Below are 17,803 nucleotides of genomic sequence, written 5' to 3'. Positions count from 1 at the left end.
TGAAAAATAGGTTTCAAACTTTTAAAAATCAAAATTAAATTTTTAAAGTTTAATAGAATTTACATTTATTTTTTTTTTAAAAAGACTAAAAATTTTTTTAAATTAAAAAAAAAAAAAAAAAAAAAAAAAAAAAAAAAAAACACATCTGAAGAAACTGGAATGTTTATACCTTCAAATGTCAACATAAAATTTGCATATTTAGAATTACATTTATTTAAAAATATACAGAAAATGAAGATTCTAAAAATCATGAGAGTTTGGCTAGTAAACGAAAATGTTTAGTTGTCAAAAGTCAGCTAAAGAAATTTGTCCATAGAGACCTGAAAAATAGCACCAAGTTTATTTCTTTTAATAAATCTGAGTCCATTCTGTTTTTTTTTTGTTTGTATATTTTTGAGAATAGTTTTTTTTTTTAATTATATAAAAAAAACGGATATCAGGGGGTAGAATCCTAAGTGAAAGAGTAAAAACGATTTTGTAAAATCATCTTTTATTGGTTAGTTAAAGCAGACTTGCAATGAATCCAAGTTTCTCAGGGGGCTGAGCACCTGTTAGGTATTAGTTAAGTGGCATAGTCACGTGACTAGACTCCTTGCAACCAAACTACATCTACCCTTGGCCACAGGCAACCCTAAATTAAACATAACAGATCAAACTCGCTCTCAAATTTCAAAGACACTTAATTTGGAACTTATCCAGTTTATGATCCAATATCTTTGGTATCTTCTAGCTACTTACATAAACAGCTGAAAGATGCCAAAGTGTTATTTAATCAGCTTTCAAAAGTCAAGGTTCAATGAAAGTGAAAATTTCATTGAATCAAATAATTTTCCAACCAAAAATAACTTCCAACATGCTATGTACATGTAAAATCCACTTTCCATGTTCAGAAAAGTTTTCTAAATAGAAATTCATAACATGGAAGGGGGGGGGGAGAAGACAGACTATTTTAAATTAATCGGGTGGCAGTCTTCATTTTTGCATTTTTTTTTCACTAAATTTTTTCAAAAGCATTAATAGACTTTGAATATAGCCTTTTCTAGCATTTTAAATTTAGGAAGCAACTGCAACTAAATGCACAATAAAGATGAGGCAGAAGTTAAAATATAAGCGTTTCTTAGACTTGTGTTCCAGCATTGCCCAGGAAATTAAAGTGTTCCAGAAACTCCTGGAACCCAACCTTGAACTATTTGCTGTTTACCTTCATCCAACACAAACAGACTACAATAATATTAAACAGCAACCAGAATCCTATTTAACTGAAGTCAAAAAATTTACTAAACTTGAGTAAAAGAATTAATCTCTAGTAAGGAAATGTTTTGGAAGGATTGGAATTTGGCTTTACCAAATCCCTAAAACAAATTGCTGATTCTTTAGTGTTTTAGCAGGAAGCATGATGTTTAAATAAAACGGTAGCTTGTTCTAATTCCTGGTTTCGTGAGGACATGCTTAAATATTACAATAAAGAGTCAGTCATTTGTCATGCCTTAATTGTCTTATAAATAGTAGTGTTGGGACGATTCCTAATTTTTATATGATTCCGATTCCAGGAAAATATTGATTAACGATTCCGATACCAAGTACGATTCCGATTCCTAGGGAATTATTGTTTTGAAATATACCAGGTAGTTTTATACTTATGGTCGGTAGTTCCCAAATATGTTCCCTAACTTTGGAAGAGATATTTTATGTCTACACCGTCGTGTTTTGGTTTAAATAAAATTATTATATAGTAAACTAAATGGAAAAATTAGCAAAATTTATTTTAGAGAAAATTTATTTTACTTAATTGGAATACAGAAAAAAAAAAAAAAAAAAAAAAACTCAAAGAAAATAGAATTTATCCTTCAGAGCAAAAAACAAATAAAATAGAATTTATATAACAGAACAAAAACAAGAAAATTAGAGAATAAATACACACGATTTATTATTTTGGTCCTCATAATTAACAGATTTAATGAATTAAATAAAAATATAGTGGAAGAGAAAGAAAATATGTACTAATATAAAAAAGATAAATATTTAATTTAATAATTTATAAATGAACGTGCGTAATGAAAAAAAACAATATACCACGTGACATGGCACCGTAGATACAAAATAACCTTTCCAAAGTTAACGACCATATATGAGAAATACCATTAATCAAGTTTTTGTGTTTTATACCAAAAGGTGGGTATAGCAAAAAGTTACAATTAAAGGAATTTCAAAAACGATTTTTTGTTTGGCTATTGATAGTTGTATTTGTGACGGCAGTTCTTCAGACCTCCATAATTCACAAGGAGTAGTTAACACCTATTATTTTTTTCTTACTTTTTCATTGCTTTTACACATTGTTTCTAATGTGAAGAATAAGTTTAGCCAAACAAATTTTGAAATAGGGTATATCAAAGGAACACAAAAATGATACCACTATAAAAAACAAATGAAATACTAGATAAAATTGAGCAAACATAATTACCAAAATTACAGAAAAAAAAAAAAAAAAAAAAAAAAAGTGAAGTTTTTTGAGTGAAATGAATTATTGAAAGAAAATTAATTGAACTAATAGAAGTGTTAAATAAAAAAAATGTCACATTTCAATATTTTTTTAATAATTAAATTCTCAGGGTTGTCGAAATTAAAAATTAAGTGATTTTTTTTATTAGACTTCTTTCGAAGCTTGTTACCTTGAAAAATACATTTAAAACCGTTTTTTTTTTAAAATAAATTGAAAAATAAACGCAATTAAAAAAATTTAATTGATAATTGAAACTTTAAAAACATTAAACATTGAAAAATTACTTATCTCACAAATTAACGTCCAATAAAGTAGATCCAGTCTTCATACAGGAATTCGGTTATAATAAATATATCTTTCCCAAACTTAAAAATTAAATCTTTTTTTTTTTTGAGAGAGACAGAGACAGTGAGAGAGAGAGAGAGAGAGAGCTTTAAAATCGCCGGGGAGTGCCGCGTAAAATTTCAAAGTAAATTTTAGGAGTTTAGTGCCTTTCAAAGACGGTTATCATAATTTATCATTTAATTTCCTTGCCCTCTGCAGGGGGGCAGTCGACGTATTCTAATGCCCCACCGACAGGGCCATGTACCAACCGGTAGTTAACAAAAAAAAAAAAACTTATAGAATTTTATTTTTGAAACCCATGTTTTATACATAGGTTTCAAAAATTAAATTCTATAAGTTTACATAATAAAATGCAAATATGCATTTTCTTTTGAATTTTTTTTTGGTTGACTGTTCAATTCACACATTCATTTAATTTCCTCAACCGTTTTCAGGTTATTTAATGCCGAATCCAAAGATTTTGAAGAAAAATTTTTAATAGAATATATTTGTTGTTTTCACGTCGGTTTCTATTTAACCCATAGTTGGGACCCTAACAGGTACTACCACTCCGGGTCAGAGTGGACCTGGGAAAGGGTGGCTCCACACTCCCAAGCCCACAAGCTGGGGCCTCACCACTGGATATAGTTTAAGGTCATATCCAGGACCCCCATTGAGGGACTTTTACCCTCTGCAGGGGGGCAGTCGACGTATTCTAATGCCCCACCGACAGGGCCATGTACCAACCGGTAGTTAAAAAAAAAAAAAAAAACTTATAGAATTTTATTTTTGAAACCCATGTTTTATACATAGGTTTCAAAAATTAAATTCTATAAGTTTACATAATAAAATGCAAATATGCATTTTCTTTTGAATTTTTTTTTGGTTGACTGTGTTCAATTCACACATGGTTGATGCGGTTCAATATTGCTAAACTATAAGTCTTAAGTAAAATTCTATTTATAAATACTTTTTAAAATGAAATTATTTAATTAATCGTAAATATTTAGACAAAAATTAATTGATTACAAAACCTTTTAAAAATATATATATTAATTTCTTTTTCGTTCGGCAAAAAACTGCGCAAAACACTTAATTTTCAATTTAAAATTCTAGAAAAAAGGTTATTCTGCTTTTAATATAATCAAATTCAGGGTTTTATCTTTCTGGAGAAAAAAAATAAAAAATAATGGATTTTATTTCAATGAAATTAAAAAAAAAAAAAAAAAAAAAAAACTTTACTGAATTGAATTAATTACCCTTAAATTAACGAAGGGATTATTTAATAACTTTAGGTTTGGAAGAGATAGGTCGATTTTTTTTTCAACTTCAAAAGAAGCCGACTGTCAAAACTTTGCGAAATACGTGATCAATTTCATTTTAGTGATATTTCTTTCAAAAGCCTTCTTTTAAAAAAAAGAAAAAAAAGTATATTGTTCTATTAAACCTTTTACTGTTTAAATAATTTGACTTTGCTCGTTTTATTTTAAGAAAATATCAGTTGAAAAAGCATTTTCATTCACTATTAAAAGATTTGTCAGTAAAAAAAAAAAAAAAAAAAAAAAAAAAAAAAAAAAATTTATTTTTACTCGCAATGTAGAGCCCTGCATACTTCTTTTCAAGTTAACTCTTGTAGTTTTGATTACAATAGATCTGAATGAATGAACCTTGTAAGGGAGGGGCACTAAGCATTGCCCTGTTAATAATGAATTTCTTTGGTTTCTTTTTATAACATGCTACATTTCTCTCTTGCAGTTAGTTTTCTTTTTTTCAACATCAGACTAAAAGAATTGTAATGAAGGAATCGGAAAATTAAGGTATTTTTTAACGATGCGATTCCGATACCTCCCAAAATACACGATTCTTACGATTAACGATTCCGATTAATCGTCCCACCACTAATAAATAGTAAGACCTTTTGTAATTTCAATGTAGAAAAAAAATTCCAAATTCAAATCTAATTTTATAAAATAAAAAAGGCAGGAGATACTTATAATTTTGCTTGGCCATCAACATATCAGATAAGTTTGGAAATGCAAGAGTCAAAATAAACAGGCATATTTATGCAGGACTGAATCCAAATGCATTTAATTTCATAAATGAAAAAAAAATGTGATGCTATAGAGATACTCAGACTAATTTGCATAGTGTTTGTACATTCTTCACTGGGATTGCAACCCCTCAAAGTAGCCTGAAAGTAGGAAAATGCTTAACTAAAACTGAGAAATTTCTATCCATGTAAAAAAGAAAAACAAATCAACTAGCAAGCTGCCTGGCATTCAGTCGTAAAACAAGCTTAGATGAAGTTTTTATGAAACCAATAATCTATTGATTAGTGTACCCAATATAGTGATTTCAAAAAGACCTGGGTGCCATCGGCTAGAATCGAAATCAAAACATAGGTTCCAAGCCCTTTAGAGCTCTGTAGGCCAAAAGGAAGGGACACACACACACACACACACACGTTTGAGCCTGCCTACTGCCACTTTTTATGCTCAACACCTCCGAACATCCAGGCTAGTCTTAAAGACAACGGAAAAATACTGTAGCTGATCAACCTGTCACGTAATTTTAGAATGCACAAAAAAACAAAAAAAAAAAAAAAAAACACGCAGTAGTGTTACATCTTCACCGATGCACCAATCAGCATTTTTTTTTTTTTTTGGACAGAGTGCACAGAGAATCCAAGTCATGTTTTACTATAGACGTGTCATCAGCATAGATGTCAACGAATGATTTAGGTGTTTTGGGAGATCATTGATGTAGATCAAGAAGAGAGTTGGGCCTAGGATGGACTCCTGAGGGACTCTAGCATTAATACTGTGGGCCTCTTATTTCTGCCCATCAACTACTATTCTTATGAGCCTATTTTAACTTAAGCGGTCGGTACCACTTGTTTTCAAGTTATGTTTTAAGTTAAAAAGCTTATCCAGGTAGGTAGATGAGTAACTTGACTTTCCTAACATTTGTCATGTTTCTTGGGCACTTTCGGTTTGTTTATAGTAAAACATACCTGAATATCTACTTTAATAGGTCCGGCACTGGCTACCAAAATTTTAAAATCGCCTATGGCTAAATTTGATCCTCTCATAAAAATACACACAAATACAAGAAAAACAAAACAAAAATCATGAAGATATCTTGTTTAGTCTTCAAGTTATGATCATTTTCATATTTGCAAACGTAGCATGAACATGTTTACATTACAACATGGCAACTTTGGAAGCAACTGACAAAAAAAAGTAACCGGTAAAAACGTCACAAAAGATGCTTTCATCACTCTTAGTATTAGAAGACAATAGGAAATAAAAGTATAATCATATCTAATTCAATTTCAGCCTTCATTTTTGAGATATGAAAAGTGAACATTGCAATAGTTATAATTGCAAAATTGCACTGGTGGGCACTTTTTGAAGTACCAGCAAATAAAACTGAATTAAAGAAAATTAAATATGAACATGCAATATAATTCTATGCATAGTGGTTATTATGCCTATTTTTTTTCTTCAAAAAACTCCAGCAAGTTTTTTCATTATAAGTCGATAAAAATACTGATATCTTCAATTTCAATGGCGGAAATAAAGTACCAATGTTTTAAACATATACAAACTTCAAAATCAAAAACTATTAAAGATACAGATGTGAAATTTTGCATGCATAATCAATACACATTGTAGAATATACCTAAATTTCAGCTCTGTACATCTTGTAGTTCTAAAATAATAAACTTAAAAATCGCAACAATTCACTGTTTATCATGGCGAAGTATCGTATATAAGCAAACATACCTGTTCAACACCAATTTACATTCAATAAAAAGGGAAGCTGCACGTTAATAGAGTTCTCTATAGAATTGATATTTCCTTGTGATTCTGTTGAACTCTTCGCTTGGAACTGACCACATTCGTCCATTTGAGGTGGTTACCTCAAATCCCCAATCAAACACATACAGAGAAGAGACTTTCTCTACTGACCTTGCCCATCTAAAGGCATTTATTTTCACCTTACACTTGTCCAGAAATTTCACTTGTCCTTCACTACTTGTGACAGAAATTACTTGACCTAAATAAAAGTCATCGTCATAATATACTGCCACAAACTGTCCTTGTTTGCTAAAGCTGTAGTTTCCAAACTCTGCCTGATCAACTAGAGCACTTTCTTCATCTGTTTCGCTTTGTTTGGCAAAGAGATGATCGTTCTGATGGGAGGTCTTTTAAATCTATAGCTGTGTGAAAAAGGTGTCTTGCTACAATATCAATTATCTTTTCACAATTCTTGCCAGATACTTCTACTTGCCCTATCAATTCAATGACACACTTGATGACATCTTTGGTGTACCGGTTGCTATTATATTCCTTCATAGAAACATTTTTTCTCTGCCTGATTAAGAAAATCAAATTTCATAAGTTTTATTTTTGGTTTAATTTTTGGAAAAGTATTTGTTTTTTGTCAATACTACACTGTGACAAGGCAGTTTGGTACACGAGTGCACATTCAACAGCCTTCGTTTATGCTTGCACGTAGCGTAAACGAAGACTGGGCTGTAAAATGGAAAATAGTCCCAGAGTTCAGGAGTTAATACCAAGCAAAAGAAATCAAACAAACTTTTTAACCAATAATCACAAAAAAATGCACCCCCCCCTAAGGTGCCCAGAAAGTGGGTACTCATTTTAAGTTAAATTTAAATGGAAAAGTGATCACCCACTTTTCGAAAAAGTAATTTCATGAAAACTATTTTTGTGACGGAAACGGTTTTCAGCACACTGAAATCTACAAAAATACACATTTTGTTATATACGTATGCGAGACGGGCCTTAAAGTAAAATAATACTGCGTCTTCAACATAAATTGTTTTCATTGTGCTAATTTGATTTTTCTGTCTAGAATAAAATAAATTAAAACAATGAAACTTCTAAAGTGAGCTATTATTTAGGAAACATGCGAGGGGGAGGGCGTGTTTTTTAACTAGTCTGTACTTTCACCTAACAATTTAATAAACGATACAAGAATAAAATATATTAAAACAATAGTATTTATGAAACAAACTATTATTTAGAAAACCACTCTTAACTGTGTGTGTCGTTAAAACGAAAAAAAAAACAAAAAAACAATCATTTAAATTAATTTGTTGTGTATCTTTCAAAGTTGCTTTAATTAAAAAAATTAAAATTATTTATTTGTTCGAAAAAAGAAAAAAAAAAAAAAAAAAAAGGCGCTCGCCCAGTTTAAAATCATTATGAATATGTCATCTCATTTTATATTTTTAATAAATGTTCCATGAAAAACTTTCCCGTTCTCATTAATTAAATCGAAACATTTCCAATTAAACAATTATGGATATATGTTTCACTTTATTTACTTTTTTCATAGTTCCGGAAGTTTAATTTTTTGTTATTCCATGCTTCAGTCACAGTTTAATATAATGTTCCCCCCTAAATTTGGACAGCAGGTGCGTGAAATAAAATGGGGTCTCCAATTTCGGCAATAAAGTGTAGAAGCACCATATTTTCAGCTAACAATTTAAATTATACAAAAATAAAAAAAATAAATGTTAAAACAATAAAAGAAAACAATAGTACTTATGAAGCGAACTAACATGTGGAAGAGAGGGTGTTTTTTTTTTTTTTGTTTTTTTTTTAAATTTAGCTTAGTCTGTACTTTCGGTACTTATGCACTTAGCGAACTGTGCTGAAATAACATTTAGAAAGCCACTCTTAACATGGGGAGGAGAGGGTGTTTTGTAATGCTTCTGGACTTTCAACTAACAATTTAATATAAAAAGCTATCGTAAAACTTTAATTTAATTTGAAAATACTATTTAAAAATAGCGCCGTTTCGCTAAGTGCAACCACCGTACTTTCATCTATGGACGACAAGTTTTTTTTACGTTTATTCAAACTTTAATTTTATGCAGTCGCATGCCTTGAATTAAATATCTACTATACACCAAATCATTTTCAAAAAGATACAAAATGCTAGAAACGTGCCGTAAAATTTACTTCTTGTCTAGCATTTTTTACGCTCTTTTGCCAAGTTTGTTTACTTTTAGGAAACTGGTTTAGAATGCTGAATAAACGAATATTTAGATGCTCAAACGTTTTAAAATTAAATCACTAGTTTTATGAATGGTTTATTATAAATACTCCGTTTATTTCCCCCTAAAATGATACAATATTAATTTAATTTTTGAAAAAAAAATCCAAAATATCGCTTATTTGTTTATGTTAAAAAGCTGAACACGTGCTAACTACATGTTGCAAAATTACGTTTGAATATTTAAAATATTCAAACGTAATTTTTACAAATTAATGTACAGAAATGGTTTCTTATCGCTTATATTGAAATTGAAGCAGTATAGTTAACTATTTGGTGAAATACCGAAGTCAAACAGCTTTCATTCATTGACTCGCACATTTTCACCGTGTTCACGCAATTTTGTCCAAAAGACTCCCGAGGTGTCAATTTTCTTTCGCTTTGCGCATTTTCGCGAATAAAGCTAGGTGCAATTTCTTAGCACCATTTTATAGGAAATTGAATGAACTTTAATATCACGTTTGCCATGGTTATTATGAATAGTTCATTCACTAGAAGCAAATTAAATCAGAAATTTTTTTTAAGAATTTCTCATATTTTTTTTTCTTTATATTTGTTGTAATTTTTATACGTCAATAAAGATCATTCTTTGCTTAATTTGATGCTATTTATAGTTTTTTTTATCGGTCGAATGGCAAAAATTTGCGTGAGTTTTAAATAAGAGTTATGATTTTCTTGATTTTTAAAAAAATTAGCAGCTAGCGTTCCACGTCAAAATGTTATCACTTTTGTTGGTGCTATTAAAATAAATCAGTAAAATTGAATTTTTATTCAACAAATACAAAATAAACACCATATGAAAGAGGGAAATTTGCTCTTTCATTTAATATATATTTTATCCAAAAAAAAATTCAAACAAATGAAATACAGGCTGGTGAACAACCTAAATTTGGCCATTTTTTTACAAATTCAACTCATTTTTCAGGCTGCTGCCGGTACCTAGAGTTGCATCCTTGAGCTTGTTTTACAAGAATTTTCAATGTGCTCTAGTGGGGAGGTTTCTAAGATACCAGAGGAGTTCAGTTTCTTTTACTGATTGCGTTTTAAGGTTCCCTCCCCGTTTTCAAACGTATCAACCTGCAGAGAACACTTCAGTGATAATTTGAAAAAAACACCACTAAATCTTATATGGCAACTATTATCGTGTTCCTTTCATAATCTCCATTTCTATTCTATGGCTTCAAGAAACAACCCAAATTAAATGAACAATTTAATCCGCATTTTGGAAAGAAGTTTCCTACCCTATATTAACTCATATGCAGCCCAAAGTTACAGAAGTGTCAATTGCTACATTTTTTTTTGAGTTCTGAACTTGAGATTAGGCACAACATGAAAACAAATGAACACATAAGGAAATGGCAGAAACACTAGAGGATGACCTCCAATCTAGTGGAATGGAGACAAAAATGGATGATCACATTTAATGCAGCCAAAACTAAACTGGTTTCCTTTAATAATTACAAGAAACTTCTACCACCAATAGGAATGGCCAAAGACTATCTGAAAGTACTTTTAAACTCCTCGGCCTAACATTTACAGAAAACATTGGGCCAATTACATTGAGAGCACTGCCATGACCACTGCAAAGAAAGTAGACTCAACTGTGGTACAAAGCTACTAATGCCCGAAAGTATCCTGTACCTCTAAGGCCACCATTCACCCATGTATGGAGCATTTGCTACTAGTCCCGCTCCTAGACAAGGTTCAAAATAATCGCCAACCTCATAAGTCCAGAACTGTCATCTAAGCTTCCGCTTCTGTCCCACTGACAAAGAGTTGCATCCTTCTGCCTGTTCTACAAGTACTTTAACGGTGAATGCTCTGACGAACTGCAAGCACTTGTACCCCCTCAATGTAAATACCCGATAAACAGCTAAATCCCACCCCTATACAGTAGAGATCCCTAGATGTAAGAATTTCCTACTCCAAATTCCCTTCCAGGTCCCTGCTTCCAACTGTACTGACATACAGAAGTTCAAGTGTATCGTGAACCGACATCTTGCTGCCCAACTCCCTACGTAGTACCCCTGTAGATTATGTCCCTGATAGTAGGCCCTTAAATCAAAGTGGCAATGTGTCTTATTAAGGGTAAAAAAAAAAAAAAAAAAAAAAAAAAAGTCAAATTTTACTATTTTTTATTATATAGTTACGTGAAGCTATGGAATAGTTACAAAACCTCCCAATTAAACTGAGACACCTTTCCAATTTTGATCAGGGCCTCTCCAGTCAGTATGGATGGTCAAAAGTTATAAAAGCTTAGTTGGATATAGTGTTATTTGAACTTTTACAAACAAAGAACGTATTTTTTAATTTTTAAATATTTTATTATAAAGGTTTTAAGTTTTATTACAATTAAGTAAAAAAATTTTAGAAACAAGATTTATAGGGTTGCAAATTTGTAAAAAAACAAAATACACTATCAGCCACGTCATCATTTTATTTCTATCGTGCATACTTTTTACAGAGGCCGTTTGTTGCTTTAATTGGCTCAGGGAAGCAGCATTTTTTGCTATTTTTCATGTTATAATTAGCAAGAGATCTCGGTACATTTTTTGAAAAGGCGGCACTAAAATAAAAAACCACGTTTGTATTTTATTTTATTTTTTTTTTAAATGAAACCTTGGTCCTTGCCCCTTTAATTAAAAAAAAAAAATAAAAATTTAGGGTTTGAATTATATTTTTCGAGTAGTTATAAGCTTGGAAAGACAGGGGGTCGAATTCAATATTTTTCATCGAGTTTGACACATACTGATACTCCTTCCATCTTTATTACTAGCTTTTCTTCCTAAAAAATCGAACCTTTTGCTTGGTATCAAATTGTTTTTTCGCTGTAAAAAACCTACTTTATGAATTTTTTTTTTTTTTTTTGGAGAACTTCGTTCCATAACGGATATGTGCAATATAACCTTTGATATCTTCATTTAATGTCTTGATTAAACTGTACAAGTACCAAGATTTTTTCGACTTAAAATAAAAAGCAAATTTTAATGGTCATCTGCAACAATTCTTGCAGAAATATTTTAGATACGTTTTTATGGTGTTTGATTAAAAAAATTTCCAAGTGAGAAATCAATTTAACACCTTCAAATAAAGATGTTGTAAACGTTAAGTACTTTCCAATGTTTAAAACATTGTTAATGTCGAAAGAAACTTGATAAAGCGATGAAGCTAAGATAAGTAGGTCCAGCAGATGAGCCTCGTTCTGAAAAAATCTGAACAGTTAGTTCACGTGACACCGGTGCTTCTACCATTATCGAGCCTTTGAATAATGGATATAGAAAGCACATGTCTGCTGAACCTACTTATCTCAGCGCCACCGTAAATTAACCTCTCCGAATTGTTTTGACAAAAATATTTCTTAAAATCATTGAACTGTTTTATGCAAACAAACATTTGAACTTCGCCGTTTAAAAAATGTTTTCCGTTTAAGAATTTTTACGTTAACTTATTATCTTTGGTTGCAGTTTATTTTCACTTATGTTTATAGTAAGAAATGTTCGAAATTTCTTTGAATTTTTTTCTTTTCAATTCTTCGAATTAAAAAATTCAATTTGGTTTCACCATTTTTTTTTTTTTTTAAAAGTAAGAAATGCTTCTCTACATTAAAAACCGACCTTTTGTCTAACTGCCCTCGTGGGGAGGCAAGTAAATAAGGAAGTAATATGGCAGCTGAAAAACGCTTCAACATCAAAAGCATTACAATGCATTTAAACCCTGAAAAATTTCCGCCGTGTCGCCATTTTTGTGCAGTCGTCCATGCATTAATGGGTTTAAATTTGAATGTGTCAGGTGATTGACTTGGCGTGCTTTTGTGTCATGCTTTCTTTTCAGTCTACACAGAACTCGGCATTGCGATAGACTCAAAACCCAACAGCTCCCACTGGAGGGAGCGAAGACAATTCCTTCATGAACATCCAACAGTTGGTGAACAAGGGACCACATCTCTACAAGCAGAGACAACTTATCCTGCTGAATCTATCCAAATTAAGGACGACATTCAACTGTTCTTCATGTCTATTTACCAAATATTGGATCTTCAATTCATCTTGAGTCCTAAGTGGCTCACATTATGCCTAATCATAGGTGCCAACATTCCCAGATCCTTCCGAGGAACAACGAACTAACATTCCAACAATAGGAATTCATGCTAATGGCTCCAGACGTATGGAAGCCAAACAGGCCACCATTTTGCAAAAAGACAATACCAGAACCAAATAAACTTTCATTACTGTTACTTGTGAATAAACTGAGTTTGAAAGGTATGGCTTTTGTATTTGTGGATTCTTTTGCTTCTGCCGGGAGGAAATTGGGATGCGAGAAATAATTTCTTACACGAGTTAACTAACCACTTTTCGAACTAAAAAAAAAAAAAAAAAAAAAAAAAAATTTTCGTAACAGAATTACCTCCCTCAGATCAAAGACAGCCCCAAAAGAGGAATTGATTTTGAACTAAAAAATTGCTCCAGTCCAAAATTTCTCAGTTCAGTTACACAGCGAGTATCAAAAAGATGTAATACAGTACACTTTGCTCCTGTGTAAACGAGAGCATGTTAATCTGATATTTTAAATAAATTTCAGGTGTGGGAAAAAGAGGGGGACGGACGGACAAGAATATGCGTTTTAACTTCAAAAGAACCGTTTTTCCGTAAGTAACACACGGAAATTTACCACCATTTTACATTTTTTGAAGATTTTACTGTTTACATGCCCCCCAATGTAAACAGTAAAATCTTCGAAAAGTGTTAGATTTCGGTGCGTTACTTACGGAAAAACGGTTAACTATACTGCAGAAGCACCTATTAAGCCACATGAGTTCTATAATTGAATCCCCCTTCCGCAAAAAAAAAAAAACAAAACAAAAAAAAAAAAACGAAAAACAAAAATGTTAGGTGCTTATGTTTTTGTAAACCGCATTAAAAACTATGCGCAAAAAAAAAACTATGCGCAAAAAAAAAAAAGTCCAATTTGTTGTACTTTAATTGTAAGTCATTAAAAAACTGCCAGTCCGTAATTTTTTGATTGATACGCCATGTGAGAAGGCAGTCTGCTAGGTGAAGCAAGCTGTTGTTTATGCTGCAGCGCTAGGCATGTCAGAAATTTTGTGAAAAATAGTGAATAATTCCACCCCATCTTTCCAAGCTTATAACTCCTTGAAAGATGTAATTCAAGCCCTAATTTTTTTCAATTAAAAGGAGCAAGGTTAAAAAAAAAAAAAAAAAAGGGGGGGGGGTTAAAAAGGTTTTAAACTTCGGACTTTACAGGTAAATTTCTAAAAAACACTATTTTTGTTTTAAGTTTGAATATATTATTTGACCTTTTCTCTTCAATTTGTGATATATAACACTTTGGGTGAGTAAATTAATTTACTTTTTAATAGACATTTCAAAATGGGAGGCGTGAATTATTCGACCCCCTGTCTTTCCAAGCTTATAACTACTTGAAAAATGTAATTCAAGCCTTAATTTTTTTTCTCAATTAAAAGGAGCAAGGACCAAGGTTTCAAAAAAAAAAAAAAAAAAAAAAAAAGTTTGTTTAAAATATTATATTCGGTTTATTGGAAAGAGCATAAAATTTCACATTGATCCTGAAAATATCGTAAAAATAGAAAAATTGATAGATTTTTAAAGTTTAAAAATTGAAAAATATTGAGTTCGGAAAATTCATTACTGTTTTTTTAAAATATAAAAAATTTCTATTACTTTTAAAACAACTTTAATAGTTTATTTTGGAAGTATAATCCATAAAGAAAATAAACAACCCACTTTTAAAAGAGAAATTACGAGTTTTTATATTTTATTCGCAGTTTCGTGTTAGGTGTCAAAAATCCCTACAAAAATTCTGATACACCTACTGCAGCGCTAGGTGTATCAGAATTTTTGTAGGAATTTGACACCCCTAACACGAAACTGCGGATAAAATATAAAAACTCGTAATTTCTGTTAAAAGTGAGTTATTTATTTTCTTTATGGATTATACTTCAAAAATAAACTATTAAAGTTGTTTTAAAAGTAATAGAAATATTTTTTTAAAAAACAGTAATGAATTTTTCGAACTTAATATTTTTCAATTTTTAAACTTTAAAAATCTATCAATTTTTCTATTGATTCTATTTTTACGATATTTTCAGGGTCAATGTGAAATTTTATGCTCTTTCCAATAAACCGAATATAATATTTTAGACAAACGCTTTTTAAATCCCCCCCCCCATTTTCGAGCTTCTATTAAAAAGTAAATACTTTACTCACCGAAAAGTAAATTAATTTACTCACAAATTGAAGAGAAAAAGTCAATAATATATTCAAATTTAAAACAAAACAAGTAGTGTTTTAGAATTTTACCTGTAAAGTTTAAACCTTTTTTTAACCACGTTATTTGTTTTTTCTTTTAATGGAACCTTGGTCCTTGCTCCTTTAATTGAAAAAAAATTAGGGCTTGAATTACATTTGAGTTATAAGCTTGGAAATACAGGGGGGGGGGTCGAATAATTCACGCCTCCCATTTTGAAATGTCAATTAAAAATTAAATAATTTATGTACCAAAGTGTTATATATCACAAATTGAAGAGAAAAGGTCAATAATATATTTAAATTTAAAAAAAAAAAAAAAAAAGCTTGAATTACATTTTTCGAGGAGTTATAAGCTTGGAAAGATGGGGTGGAATTATTCACTATTTTCACGAAATTTCTGACACACCTATTGCAGCGGCGCGCACGCACTTAGCATAAACGGAAGCTGCAAAATGGTGGAAAGTAGTTCGTGGGTTCAGGGGTTAATACCATGCAAACGGTAAATTTGCCCCAAGTTTGACTATCAGATTCGTTTTCAGCGACCTCAATTACCTATAAAAAAACAAATTATAGTCGGTGTTCTGTTGTAGAGCGTATCTGAATATTGACTACGACGTGCCCCAGCGGCCCAGCGTATTATAAACACCCCAACCTCCCCATGTTAAGAACGGCTTTCGGAATACTTCCACCTCAAAAGCCGTTCTTAAGAACGAGGGTTAATCCCAAAGCTTCGTTCTTAGCATGGGGTGATTGGGGGGGGTATACTACGCTGGAGCAGGTCGTAAATACTTTTACTTCGGAAAGTAGTCTCACATCTTAAACGGGGGGGGGGGAGAGGATCTAGTTAAAATACAAATATTTGGGTTTGTACAGATTCGAAAAAGTTGTCAAAAACAAATGTAATCAAAGGCAAGGCAAGTTACTTTTCTACCTAACTAAATGTTTAGTGTTTTTTATTTAATGTAACATGTTTATTCAGCTCGAAAAAGTGTTTACCGATGTATTGGAAAATTTTAAATGGCGCCGCCCGCCCGACTGACACGGTAAGTTTGAGAAAAGTTAAGATTTATGCAAAATACCCATCGAATGTCAGCCTTACTACGGTAACATTGAGCGAGTTTCTGACAGTATTTTGTCTAGTTATTTTGTTTTATAATTCCGTTTCCCAAAATTACTGCGTCAAAGAGAGTCGGGTGCCATTTTAACTTTTCCAATACATTGATAAACACTTGTTTTTCGAGCTGAATGAACAGGTTACACTAGAAAACTAACCAGTTAGGTAGAAAAGTAACTTATCTTGCCTTTGGTAACATTTATTCGTTATGTTTTGACAACTTTTCGAATCTATGTCTACAGTAATACAAACCCCAAATATTTATGTACCTACAGGGTGGGCCAAAATAAGGGTCCTATTTTTAAAAATTCATGTAAGTTTTAAGTGTTTTTCGGCCAAAATTTGTTTTGTTTATTTAAAAACAAATCTCGGAAGGGTCAGTCTACAAAGTTTAGTGAGTTTAACTTTTATTTTGTGGAAGTTACTCAAATTTAAAGATAGGACTCTTATTTTGGCCCACTACTAGTCATGAAAGTTTCATGTCATTCCCCAAATCACGTAAACTGATCAAGTGTTTTTTTTTTTTAACCAAGTAAATTTACGATTTTGGTACTTGTACAGTTTAGTCAAGACAAAAAAAAAAAAAAAAAAAAAAAAAAAAAAAATATCGGAAAAAGTTTAAATTGTATGTATCCCTTATGGAACGAAGTTCTCCGAGAGACGGGGAGAAAAAAAAAAAAAAAAAAAAGTCAGCAAGTTCTTTTTTTTTAAACGAAAAAAAAAAAAAATTTATGATACCGAGCAAAATGTTTGATTTTTAAGAAAAGCTAGTATTAAAGATGGGCTGCTAGGGATGGGGTGTCAGCGCTTTAACTGGAGTTATCTCCCTTTAGCATTTCTAAAATTCAAACAATTTTTTTATTAATCCAAGATGGCCGCCTTTAACGCGCTCTCATAAAAACGTGTTTTTCCGCTGCAAACAAACAAAAACTACTTGACGAAATTTTTCTCCGGAGAACTTCGATCTATAACTAATACATAGAATTAAACCTTTTTCGGTATTTTTTTATTTTTTATTTTTTTATGTCTTGACTAAATTGTACAAGTACCACGATTTTTAGCGATTTTACTGAAAATATCTATTATAACATCGACTTTGATATTTCGATCAGAGTTGTCTCCCATTTAATAAAATTACGTCTCGCAGTCATAAAATTTGATTTCAGTTAAAACAAACTTGAAATAACATCTTCGTTACGTGACGAGTACGTACATCATAAAGTTGTTTTAGTTCTAAAAGAAAAGAAATTATCCAAGTAAGATCTAATTTGCTATATATTTTTCCAGATTTAGTCTTGTTAACACCAGATTAAGTCGAAAATAGAGTTATCGCCCTTAAAACTAAATTTGATTACGGCATATCAAGCTTTTACTTCATGTCTGGAATACAAACTCAGGATTTTTAATGAGTTTCTAAAACTTATTCTAATTTTAGTAGAAACTATAGGGCTTGTCACTATTACGAATAGAGCAGCAAGCAGTTAA

The 17,803-nt window shown here is 31.2% G+C and overlaps 2 protein-coding genes across 4 annotated transcripts in view; one reads left to right on the top strand and one right to left on the bottom strand.

Annotated features, from left to right (window-relative positions):
• Positions 1-17,803, bottom strand: part of LOC145280011 (protein HGV2-like) — a 48,599-nt gene that overhangs the window by 29,904 nt on the left and 892 nt on the right. The window lies entirely within an intron of this gene.
• Positions 17,543-17,803, top strand: part of LOC145280012 (transcription factor BTF3 homolog 4-like) — a 29,647-nt gene continuing 29,386 nt past the window's right edge. Inside the window, exon 1 of the mRNA XM_080131644.1 lies at positions 17,543-17,574. The gene's annotated coding sequence lies outside the window, so the exon portion shown is untranslated. The remainder of the gene's footprint in view (positions 17,575-17,803) is intronic.

Source organism: Euprymna scolopes, chromosome 7 (genome assembly GCF_053919585.1).
Source record: "Euprymna scolopes isolate OS-2025 chromosome 7, ASM5391958v1, whole genome shotgun sequence".
NCBI classification, from domain to species: Eukaryota; Metazoa; Mollusca; class Cephalopoda; order Sepiida; family Sepiolidae; genus Euprymna; species Euprymna scolopes.
The sequence above is the reverse complement of the archived record's forward strand: the minus strand, read 5'-3'. Positions and strand labels throughout refer to the sequence as shown.